The sequence below is a fragment of the Tachyglossus aculeatus genome, chromosome 2 (assembly GCF_015852505.1).
Source record: "Tachyglossus aculeatus isolate mTacAcu1 chromosome 2, mTacAcu1.pri, whole genome shotgun sequence".
NCBI classification, from domain to species: domain Eukaryota; kingdom Metazoa; phylum Chordata; class Mammalia; order Monotremata; family Tachyglossidae; genus Tachyglossus; species Tachyglossus aculeatus.
In genome coordinates this window covers 39,617,515-39,630,644 of record NC_052067.1, presented here as the reverse complement: position 1 = coordinate 39,630,644, position 13,130 = coordinate 39,617,515, and the positions used below count along the sequence as shown (strand labels likewise).

At 43.5% G+C, this 13,130-nt stretch overlaps 1 protein-coding gene and 1 non-coding gene across 3 annotated transcripts in view; both read left to right on the top strand.

Annotated features, from left to right (window-relative positions):
* Positions 1–13,130, top strand: part of AMPH (amphiphysin) — a 157,613-nt gene that overhangs the window by 56,005 nt on the left and 88,478 nt on the right. The window lies entirely within an intron of this gene.
* Positions 9,014–9,151, top strand: LOC119924877. The gene has a single exon (XR_005449557.1). It is a non-coding gene; the product is annotated as a small nucleolar RNA SNORA7 (small nucleolar RNA).

Below are 13,130 nucleotides of genomic sequence, written 5' to 3'. Positions count from 1 at the left end.
AGACAGGCAAAGGGTATGATCACACATTAACAGTTCAGAGATTGATGGTGGATCTGGCAGATGAGCAGATTGGAATTGAGTCGATTACCCCTAGTGAAATGTCAATCTGATTTCTAAAGGATTTTCCTATTGGGAAGAAGAAAACATTTGACATTAAACTAGAAGCTTACATTTTCTACTGTATGTGGCTAATTGTGCGGTTATTAATAAAACTCCCAGACCCTGTTTCCTGTCCAAGACAGAAGATTAACTAGGACTTGGAAAGGATCTGATAGCTTGCTTAAGCTCCCAGACTTGGAATGTTTATTTTATTTTCACTTACCTGATATTTCTGATATTCTTAATGTGAGAGGAGGAGGAGATAAAATGAGGCCTCTGTTCGATGCTTTGCCACTCGTTATATTTATTAATCAATGCAACTGATCCACCATCTGCAGAAATATATGTGAGATACTAAAGTGAACGTTTTAGCCAGAGGGAAGCTAGCACATCTCAACACCCACTGAGATGAATGTGTTGGCAATGGAGTTATTAATAGCAATCCTACTTTCCTTACATCTCCTAATCGGATGTTGGAAGTGGGGTAGGGGCTATGATTGTACTTAATTCTCCTCCAGGAAACCTTCCCTGACCACCCTCTTTTCCCCATCCTATTTGCCTCTTTTCTGCACTTTGATATTCAACCCATTCTTTCCCCCACAGCTCCTATTGTACATATACGTCCCCTATCTGTAATTCATTTTAATGTTGGTCTCCTCAGCTAGACCGTAAACTACTTGAGGGCAGGGATTGAATTTACCAACTCGATTGTACTGTACTATCCCAAGCATTTGGTACAGTGCTCTGCACTTAGTAAGCACTCAATCAATACCAGCGATAAATTTTTTTAATGGTATGTGTTAAGCGCTTAACTGTGCTTAAGCTTAAGCACTGTACTACACATTGGGGAACAAGCTCGTCAGATTGAACATAGTCTAGGTCCCACACGAGGCTCACAACCTTAATCCCCATTTTACAGATTCATTCATTCAATCCCTACTCTGCCACTTGTCAGCTGTGTGACTTTGGGCAGGTCACTTAGCTTCTCTGTGCTTCAGTTACCTCATCTGTAAAACGGGGATTAAGACTGTGAGCCCCATGTGGGACAACCTGATCACCATATATCCTCCCCAGCACTTAGAACAGTGCTTTGCACATAGTAAATGCTTAACAAATGCCATCATCATTATTATTATCATATTTATTGAGCACTTAATGTGTGCAGAGCACTGTACTAAGTGCTTGGGAAGTTCAAGTCGGCAACATATAGAGACGGTCCCTACCCAACGATGGGCTCACAGTCTAGAAGGGGGAGAGATAAGTGGGGCACAGAGAAGTTAAGTGACTTGCCCAAGGTCACACAGCAGGCAAGAGGTGGAGCTTGGATTAGAACTCAGGTTTTTCTGATTCCTGGGCCTGTGCTCTATCCACTAGGCAATGCTGCTTGATTAATTGATTGATCCTTACACATTACCCCCAGGTAACAGGACAAGGCAGAACATGGTCTGTGACCACCATGTGACACAGAGATAGAGCCTGTCCTGATTGCCATGTAGCTGCCCAGGACTTTAGTAGGCGCTTAGGCCTTAGCACATAGTAAGCACTTAACAAATATCACCATTATTTCCCCAGTGAGGGAAGCTGTAACATGAAGTGAACATGAAGACTTTAAGCCCCTAGTTACCAGCCGTGAGCTGATCGTCAATATTGACTTCTCAGTTTTTTCTCTTTCCAGGGGCTGCTGCCACTTTCGTGTAATGGCACTTGGGGTGGCAACTCGATAACCCTAACCCTCAGTGTCAGTCCCTCAGCCTTGAATAGAATATCTCAATCAATAGTTCCTCTAGGAGAAAACAAGTTCTGCTTGAAAGATTCATCTTTCACTGTAGGTGATGGGCCCTGTGGGAGATTTGGGAGGCTAATAATAAATGCTGATGTTGGTTATTGGATTATTCCTATGTGATTTTTCATCAAAACTGCATCCATAGACACATATTTAACTTTCATTTCCTCTTCCTTTGCATAGTTTTTTAATCATGTTACCCACCGTGGGTGATGATTTATGCTAGACAATCAGAAAGGAAAACTCGTTTCATTTATTATAAAGAGTACCCTGTGTTGAGAGGAGATTGAGCCTCTCACATGCCTGATAAAAGTCCCGGATGGACTTTCAAGGCTGCAGGAGGGAGCCCAGGCAGATCTACGCGGCAACTAGATTACCATGGCAACAGCAGGTCAGGAAAACTGCCTGGTGGATGGGCCTACCAGAGGCACCAGTGTCCTTGAGATGAGGTGGATTTTGCTTTCTTTAAAGCTGTAAACTCACGGTGGGCAATCTACCAACTTCGTCGTATTGTGCTCTCGCAAGCACTTAGTACAGTGCTCTGCCCAAAGTTGTATTTATAGAGTGCTTACTGAGCAGCATGGCATAGTGGATAGAGCACGGGCCTAATCCTGACTTTGCCACTTGTCTGCTCTGTGACCTTGGGCAAGTCGCTTCACTTCTCTGTGCCTCCATTACCTCATCTGTAAAATGGGGGTGGGAGCTGTGAGCCCCACATGGGACAGCGACTGTGTCCAACCCAATTTGCTTGTATCCACCCCAGTGCTTAGAACAGTACTTGGCATGTAGTAAGAACTTAACAAATACTCTTTTTATTATTATTGATAATAACAATAATAATTAATATCAGTTACAGCCACCTCCTTGGCCTTCCACGTGGTTTATGAGACTCTTCTTTTCTTGCTTTTAAAAGATATGTTCTGTCCTCCCTGCCTAAATATGACCTACAGCAGGTTCAGCAACGCTTCTTCTCACATAAGCCATCAGGTGAAACTGTCCAGCAGGGAGATTCCTCAAAGATGGAAATCTGACTGCTTTACTTCCCACCATCCTAACCAAAACATTCAGGATAATGAGTATGGGAAGAACACAGAATTTTTCATGATCTCTGTCTCCTTAGACTGCCCAGGGAGAGGATGAGGTAATATCTCTGCTGCTTAATGAGCACAGAGAATGTGTCCTACAGAAAAACGAAGCTCCTCTGCGTCTTCCATCTTATCCACTTCTCCCCTCTTCCAACTGTTTTTACTTCATTTTACTCTTTTCTCTTCCTTGATGGTTAAATGCACCTTTATCTAAACTATTTTTACCCATTTTTTTTAAATGGTATTTGTTAAGTGCTTGCTATGTGCCAGGCACTTAGTTCTGGGATAATTGGGTTGGACAGAGTCCTGTCCCTCCTGGGACTCACAGTCTTAATCTCCATTTTACAGATGAGGTAACTGAGGCACAGAGAAATTAAGTGACTTTTCCAAGGTCATACAGCAAACAAGTGGCAGATCCCAGATTAGAACCTAGGTCCTCTGGCTCCCAGGCCCGGGCTCTTTCCATTAGCTAAACTGCTTCTGCAGATTGAAACATCCTAATCAGTTTAGTTTAGCAGAAATTTGCTGCTTCTCATTAAGTCTGGCGTGGCTCATAATGAAACCTTCGCAAAAAAATATGCCCCCAGGGGAAATCCTTAGAGGAGTATTTTCTCTGAGGCTAGACATCTTATTACTCAAGAAGCTATTTTCTTGTCAGAACCTGAGTTTACCTCAGCCCAGCATTTCACCAAATGGGACTGTAAGCCTTGTATTGTCCAACTCAGTGGTTTGAAAGGAATCAGGTAAAAATGGGTTTCCTGGTGGGATTTTATTTTCCAAGTTTAGTCAGAGGGGAATATGGTAGTGTGGAAACTGTTCAAAATCCAGGCAGCATCCAGGATTCTGGAAAAGCTGACACGATCTTAAAAACACAGGCTGAAGCCTGCCTCCTTCCATTCTTGGGCATTCTCCTCTTCCATCCACCAAGGGTTCTTACAGCTCCTTCTGGATCTGTTTCATGAGAATGGAATGAAACACAGCACCCTCTGCCCACGGCAGTTTGGGTGTCAGCTTGTTGCGATGTTCAGGCCGTGAAAATGTTTTCTTCCTCTAAAGAATCACTGCGATGGCCCACGTTCCTGGAATGGAGGGTCATAGCCTCAGTCCCGGAGGTGGCTGTTTGCTTTCTGAGTAGGCAGTGTGTGTCTGCGGTGCTGGGGAGAAGTTGGGTGATGAAGCATAGTCGTTCCGCTTTCCGGGACTTAGCTCTGGGGTAGCCAAGGGTTCTGGGGAAAAGAGGAGGGCAAGAGATGGAGAACCAAGAAGAGGGCAGTAGGGGAAAGGAGAAACAGCATGACATAGTGGATAGAGCCCTAACCAGAGAGTCATAAGGTCATTTATTCATTCATTCATTCAATCGTATTTATTGAGCACTTACTGTGTGCAGAGCACTGTACAAAGAGCTTGGGAAGTACAAGTCGGCAACATATAGAGACAGTCCCTACCCAACAACGGGCCACAGTATAGAAGGGAGAGACAGACAACAAAACAAAACATGTAGACAGGTGTCAAAATAGTCAGAACAAATGGAATTATAGCTAGATGCACATCATTAACAAAATAAATAGAATAGTAAATATGTAGAAGTAAAATAGAGTAATAAATCTGTACAAATATATACAAGTGCTGTGGGGAGGGGAAGGGGGTAGAGTAGGGGGATGGAGAGGAGGGAGAGGAAGGAGGGGGCTCAGTCAGGGAAGGCCTTCTGGAGGAGGTGAGCGCTCAGTAGGGCTTTGAAGGGAGGAAGAGAGCTAGCTTGGCAGATGTGTGGAGGGAGGTCATGGGTTCTAATCCCCACTCTGCCACTTGTCTGTTATGTGACCTTGGGGAAGTCGCTTCACTTCTTTGAACCTCGGTTACCCCATCTGTAAAATGGGGATTGAGACTGTGAGCCCCACATGGAACAGGGACTGTGTCCAACCTGATTAACTTATATCTACCCAGTGCTTAGAACAGTGCTTGGCACATGGTAATAATAATAATGATGGCATTTATTAAGTGCTTACTATGTGCAAAGCACTGTTCTAAGCGCTGAGCACTGTTCTAAGTGCCGGGTGCTTAACGAATACCACGAGGGAGGGAGAGGTAGTTTTGGAGTCCTTGGGCAGACGATCCCCACCCCAACCCACAACAAAGTGCCTGGAAGATGGGGTGAAGGGGCTGGGCAAGTCACTTAACTTCTCTGAGCCTCAGTTACCTCATCTGTAAAATGGGGATTAAGATTGTGAACCCCACATGGGACAACCTGATCACTTTGTATCCCCTCAGTGCTTAGAACAGTGCTTTGCACATAGTAAGCACTTAACAAATGCCAACATCATCATTATTATTATTATTATTATTATTCCGTGGTGAATAGTTCTGGAGTTAGAAAGTGGATAGATTTAGGGACAATCCACCTGCCATCATTCATTGTTTCTTTCCAAGTGCTTAGTATAGTGTTCTGCACACAGTAAGCTCTCAATAAATATGATTGAAAAAGTGAAATTGTTTCCCTAGAGGGAGCTAACTCTAACCCTGACCCTATCCCTAACCCTAATTAGTAGGTCAGAGTTAGCTGGGGAATAATGTATTTTACTTCTCTCCCTGCAACTACCACCCCAACATCCTGACGACCCTTGTCCAGGCATCCATCAGGGCATCTGGCCAGAACTGGGGTAACAAATCCATCCTGCGTACTCGTTGACGCTGAAGAGACCCCAAATCTAGCATGGGCCACTTTCAGAGTGAGAATCAGGGCACAAGTTGGAGTCTGCAGAGAGGCAGGCTGTGAAGCATCCTCTACTGTCCCACAGTCCTTGTGAAATGGAAAATGAAACAAGGGACAACCCTGTGTATGAGGGAAGAAGGGAGGAATCTAAAGTCTAAATCTCCAGTCATTTTCATGGAGATCAAATCAATTCTGTTCTAGTATACTCTCCCAAATGCTTTGTACAGTGCTCTGCCCACAGTAAGCACTCAAAAAATATGATTGATTGATTGATTATGGAAATGACCAAAAAACATATAGCAGTTGGTGGCAACATCACAGTTTCTCAACCTTTCCCCTGGATCAAAATTATTCTGAATGTGTGAAGGGATAGAAGTTTCTCTTGGAGAGAAAATTGCATTTTGTCTTCAATCACATCCGGCCCTGACCCCTCATTTTCCTTCCTAGGAACCTCATCTCTTCAAAAGTACATTTTGGAGTTGAATTTCACATTAGTTAGGGAGTGGTTACAGTTTTGGACTCAATCATTTACAGATGGAAACGATCTATTAAGAGTCCTCGCCCGTTCCTTGGCTAATGTTTTGCTGTCATCGATGAACCTCACACCCTTGTGATATAACGGAAAGCCCTGAGTGGATGACTGGGATACTATTTTTAAAAGTAACAGCATCTTAAATTCATATAATACTATTTTCCAGAGGTCTCCAGGCACTTGGAAGACAGCATTCAATCAACTCGCCTCCGCCTACCTTACCTGATTCCCCACTACAATCCAGTCTGCACATTCTGCTCCTTTAACTCCAAATTACTCACTGTACCTCGATCTCATCTATCTCACCACCAGCCCCTTGCCCATGTCCTTCCTCTGACCTGGAACTTCCTTCCCTTTCCGTGTACAACAGACCACCACTCTCCCCGCCTTATTAAAAATCACATCTCCTCCAAGAGGCCTTCCCCTACTAAATCCTCATTTCTTCTGCTTCCCTTCCATTTTGCATCATCCTTGCACTAGGATTTGTTGACTCCACCCTCAACCCCACTGCACTTGGGTAAACATCCCTAATTTATTTATTAATAATAATATCTGTCCCCTCCAGTCTCTAAGCTCGTTGCGGATAGGGAATGTGTCTTCCAACTCTGTTGTATTGTACTCTCCCATGCACTTAGTACAGTACTCTGCACACAGTAAGTGCTCAATGAATGTCACTGATTGATTGAAGGGGTAGTGTTTTATTCCTCTGCAACAGTGTGAAGCAGCATGGCCTAATGGATGATGATGATGATGATGATTATGGTTTTTGTTAAGTGCTTACTATATGCCAGGCACTGTACTAAATGCTGTGGCGGATACAAGCAAATCAGGTCGAACACAGTCCCTGTCCCACATGAGGCTCACAGTCTCAATTCCCATTTTGCAGGTGAGGTCACTGAGGCCCAGAGAAGTGGACTGATTTGCCTACAGTAACACAGCAGACAATTGGTGGAGCCAGGATTAAAACCCATGATCTTCTGACTCACAGGCCTGGAAGATTGAGGACCTAATTCTAATTCTAACTCTGTCACTTGTCTGCTGTATGACTTTGGGCAAGGTACTTAACTTCTCTGTGCTTCAGTTTCCTCGTCTGTAAAAAGGGGATTTAAACTGTGAGCCCCATGAGGGACATGGACGGTGACAACCTGATTAGCTTGTATTTATCCCAGCACTTAATACAGTGTTTGGCATATACTAAGCCCTTAACAAATACCATAAAAAACAAAACAACAAAAAAACTTCCACAGCACTGAGCACAAGACTCAGCACAAAGAGGTAGCCAACTGACCACCCAAGGTGGAGAGTGAAGAGTATGTTCCCAACTTTACCAGTGAGAAAATTTAGTCCCAACAAGTCATTGATGAAATTGGGCTTGAACGCTTCATCTCCTGTCTCCAGGCCCACTTTACCAAGAAGAGACCAAATTTTTAAAATGGCAGCCAAGGATAAAAGCCAATAGAAGGACAGACTTGAGGGGAAACTCAGGCTGCTTCCACCAGTGAGTTAAACTCCACCCTCCGATCATCAGGCATAGGAGTCCAGTTGAAGTTGCAGCTGAATGTCAGATTGCAGCATTTGACCTCCTGCTTAGAAGGACTATCTTTGAGGAGAGACTCTATTTCCTGTGGTCCTAAATTTTCCTCCAGATGTCAGGAGCGATAGACGGAATCCGGGTAAATGTATCAGGGCAAAGACGATGAGTACTGACCCACAGATGGATGGGGATTTCCAGGAAATGAGAGAAACTGATTTGGTAGCTGCTTGGGGGTTCACACCAGAGTTACCCTCAAGAGCTCTGTTGAATTCCTGTGTGCATGTCCTCATTCCCTCTGCATTTCGCTAACCCAGAAGCATATAATGGATTCAGTGACAAGTGGGAAAATCAGCCTTCAGCCAAAAACAGCAGAATCCAGAAAAGATGGGACAGATGGTCCCAAAATTCTGTGCACTATCTTGTGGGTCACAGCAAAATCCCCCATTGAATCTTTCTGTATGCACTCTAGGGAGAAAAGAATGAAGCTATTTAGATCTCAATGCCTTTCTCAATTAGCCCCCAGTACTCTAAATCAAATAGAGGTAGAGGATACAAATTCCTGCCCTTAAGGGTGCTACAACTGGACAGGGATGGGCACCTGAAGAGTTGCCAGTTGGCAGCATTACTTCTTAAGGAAAAGCTTTGAGTAAAATTTTTTTATGGTATTTTTTAAGCACTACACTACCAGAACAATTGCAGATGGAGAGTGGGGTGTGCTGGAAGAGATGTGTCTGTGGTGTCACTATGGGTCGGAAATGACTCGACGGCATAAGACAAGACAAGATATGTAGAGATAAACTAATCAGGTTGGACACGGACAATGCCCCACATGGGGCTCACAATCTTAACCCCCATATTATAGATGAAGTAACTGAGGCATAGAGAAGTTGAGTGACTTTCCCAAGGTCACCCAGCAGACAAGCAGCAGAGCTGGGATTAGCGGAGCTAAGATTAGAACCCAGGTCCTTCTGACTCAAAGGACTGTGCTCTATCCACAAGGCCAGGCTGTTAAAGCAAAGATTCTCCCAGTCTTTTTCAGCCTTGCATTCACAAATATTTGGGACAGGTATTAAAATGCTTAAACAGATGACAGTTGTTTGCCTAATGAAAAGGTGAGTGAGCTTTGCACATAAAGAGCCTGGGTAATCAGTATTTCAGAGCATATTCTACCTTATAGTGATAACATTCTGCCGTGGACAGAGATTAAAATAAGTTATAGGTAGGGGAAGTGACCAAAGTGTAAGGATATGTGCAAATGTATTATGGGGATCACCTCTCAGGGTTGCAGCTGGAGAGTTTCCAGTACTCTACCAGTCTTGGCTATGGGAAGGAGAGTCAAGCAGAGGCATAGCCATTCCATTCCTAGCTTGAGCAGTGGCTAGAGAGTGGAGGGCAATCTGCTACAAGTCAAAACTCACTGTGCTGAGCAGCAGCAGCATGGGAGAGATTCGAGGGCAGAGACTCAAATTTACTGCACAGAAGGAGGTAATGGTAAACCACTTCCATATTTTTTACCAAGAAAGCTCCAGGGATATGCTACCAGAACAATTGCAGGTGGAGAATGGGGCCTTTCTGGAAAAGATGTGTCTGTGGTGTCTCTATGGATTGGAAGCAACTCGACGGGATAAGATAAGGCAAGACTATGGGGGGGTTGGGTGAGTATTAAAGTGCTCAAGGTGTAGAGACCCAAGTGCCTCGACATTGTTAGAAAGGAGGGAGAAGAGAGTGACTTGAGAGGCAGCTTGGTTATGTGGAAAGAGCATGGGCCTGGAAGTTGGAGGACCTCAATTCAAATTCTGGCTCCAACGTTTGCCTGCCGTGTGACCTTGGACAAGTCACTTAACTTTTCCATGCCTCAGTGTCCTCATCTGTAAAATGGGGATTCAATACCTGTTCTCCCTCCAACTCAGACCGTGAGCCCCATGTGGGACAGGGACTATGTCCAATCTGATTATTTTGTATCTGACAGCATTTAGAGAAGCGTTTGACTCATGGTAAGTGCTTTATAATAATAATAATAATAATAATGTTTATGTTACTGGCTCTAAAATGTTGCTTAGCAGTAAATTTTCAAGGAATTTCAAACAGAAATTATTTCAGGAAAAAACTACGTGAAAGCCTCACTTTCAGAAAGATGAAAATGCTGGGTGGTAAAAAATAGGGAACACCAGATTCTGACTGGGCATTTCAGGTGATTCTGTAGAACAGAGACCTATTTTTTCTTCCAGAAACTAAAGTGTAGAATGAATAAAAATTGCTGTGGTCCCTTTAAACAATTCCTTCATCTAGAGCATTTTCTCCTGCAGTTGTAAAAAGTGACAAATTTAGAAAACGCCAGCTGCCATTTTGAAGCCTGTCAACTTATTTACTCATTCTCAGAGGTGGGAGAAAAGTATAGCTCTCTCATTCTTTCTCTTACTAATATTTTCTCCTTGTTCAATTTAAATTGGGCAAAGGGTATATCAAACCTTTGCAAAATCGATTTTTTAAGACTCCTGGGTTTATTATTCGTGATCATTTCCAGAGTCATTGTTGATCACCATGATGATGATGGTGACAACCAAAAATGAGAATGCTGGACAAGCCCCAGTCCTGAGACTTCAGGATCCTAATAATACTAACTGTGGTATTTGTTAAGCACTTACTATGTGTCAGGCACTGTACTGAGCACCGGGGTGGATACAAGCAGGTCAGGTTGGTCACGGTCTCTGTCCCTCATGGGGAATCACAGTCTTAATCCCCATTTTACAGATGAGGGAACTGAGGCCCAGAGAAGTGAAGTGACTTGCCCAAAGTCACACAGCAGACAAGTGGCAGAGCCAGGATTAGGACCCATGACTATCGGCCCCCTGCTCTATCCCACTACTCCATGCTGCTTCTCAAGTTGGATCAAGAACCAACTCTGTTGTACTCTACTCTCCTAAGCATTTAGTACAGTGTTCTGCACACAGTGAGCGCTCAATAAATATCGCTGATTGATTGAGAGAACCTGCACGAATGAATTGATTATAGTGCTAGTGATTTGTGCAGCAGCCCTTGTACTCTCTCCCCTCATACTCTCTCCCCTCACAGTTGTATTCCTGGAGTGTGTCAAGTGACTAAAAGAGTAGGCGGGATCAATGAGAAGCGCACACGAAGTTTTTGTAGAGTCCAAATGATGTGATTTCCCTTAGCAATAGCCTCCTGTTAATACCATAATTTTTATCCTCTCTCAGTCCAAACAGATGGGGTGACTGGAATTAAAATGTCAGCCCAAAATCCAAAATGTGCTGGAGGCCAGAGCTTTCTGATGATCTACGATTCTTTTTTGCTCCCATCCTTTCCAGGACTCGACTGTCTGCATATGTGGACATTATAGCGAGGTCTGGGTCAGATTCTAAATGGTCATTAAGTTAATAAGCACGATCTGAGGAAAAAGTATTCTCCCTTAATAATGTTTCCACAGCCTGGTTTGTGCTCCCTGCTCCCTCTATGGGGGCTGAGGTAAATGAGGTTGGATTAGTTCAACATACTCTCATGAGAAACTAAGAAGCATTGAAGATTAGACATTAAGTCTTTGCAGCTTTAGGCCCCGGTCTCCTCCTCAATTTCTCAATTTCACTTTCGTTGCTACTTTAAGGTGTTTCCTCAGAAGTAGGGATCATTTTCAAGTCTGCTCAGTACTGGTTCCCTAGTTCTATTATTCATTCTGCTCGGTCGCAGCTACCAAACGTTGGACCGTTTGGCTCTTTGCCTCTCAGAATTCCCTCCACAAATTCATTGCTTACTCAGTTAGCAGCATATCATCATCATATGAAAAAGGCATAAAGCCTTCCCAGCCTTCGAGAAAGGCAGACCCTTTGATGGAAAAGGTGCTGGACTATTCAATTTGCAAAATCCAAGAATTATGGAAGAGTTGTTAGAGTTGTTGCCAACTTGTACTTCCCAAGTGCTTAGTACAGTGCTCTGCACACAGTAAGCACTCAATCAATATGATTGAATAAATGAATCTGGATTCTGTTTCCTACCTAATTCATGTGACGTTGGACAAAGCCACACCACTATTTTGGGCCCTTGGGAGCTGAAGGTTCTATCAACTACATTACATTGTGCTCTCCCAATGGCTTAGTACAATGCTTTGCACAAGGTATTTATTTATTTATTTATCTATTTATTTATTTATTTATCTTGTACATATCTGTTCTATTTATTTTATTTTGTTAGTATGTTTGGTTTTGTTTGGTTTTGTTCTCTGTCTCCCCTTTTTAGGCTGTGAGCCCACTGTTGGGTAGGGACTGTCTCTATATGTTGCCAATTTGTACTTCCCGAGCGCTTAGTACAGTGCTCTGCACATAGTAAGCACTCAATAAATACGATTGATGATGATGATGATGAAGGTAAGCACTCAATAAATGCTACTGTTTGATCGCTTGAGAGGTCCCGGGAGGGAGGCTTTCACTTAAGGTGAACTGGAAATACCAAGTATTGTAACAGTACATTATCTCAACTTTAAAAGAAAACAACGTTGGATATGGATTTGAGAAGCAGCGTGGTTTAGTGGAAAGAGCTCGGGCTTGGGAGCCAGAGGTTGCGGGTTCTAATCCTGAGCTGCCACTTGTCACTTAGCTTTTCTGTGCCTCAGTTGCCTCATCTGTAAAATGGGGATGAAGATTGTGAGCCCCATGCGGGACAACCTGATTACCTTGTATCTAACCCAGCGCTTAGAACAGGGCTTGTCAAATAGTAAACGCTTAACAAATACCATAATTATTATTTAGGATCACATTTTCTTCAGATTGATTTCTGAGTGATGGTTTGGTGCTCCTCCCCCTCAGCCAGCTCTCAATGTGATAGTAATTCTTGCCACCTGGATTCTTGCCAAAGACTTTCCGTGTCTGTGACAGAGGCAGTTAAATTGATTAGGAGTCTATCACTGCATCTATTCTATTATTTAATTCCCATCCTGTATAAGCAGCCTTTTCTTTCCAAAGATGTGTCAGCTTAACTGAAAGAGACCAGCCATGATTCCTTGGGCGACATATCCATGAAAACCAAATGAGGCGAAAGGAAAGACCTCTATTTCAGCACTCTTGGGATCCTTCATTGCTGGGGCATGGAGAAGCAGTATGGTTTCTGAAAGAGCCCTTAATCTTCTTCCCTATCGGCTGCTTCTTCTGGTTTTAGCTGAGGAATGGGAAAATCCTCTGACTACCCTTGAATTCTGTTCATTTCTCTGGTTACTTCAAGTTCAGCTAAGTAGTCCCTAAGCATCTCTGTTAATCAGAGATCTCTGCCAAACTTTGTCCTTGAATCATCTCAGATGGGCATCTTTCCATGTTTCTCAGAATGGTCTCCTGGTTTGCCCTGGCATGAACTAAGGTGAAGGGAAACACTTCTGTATCTTTTGA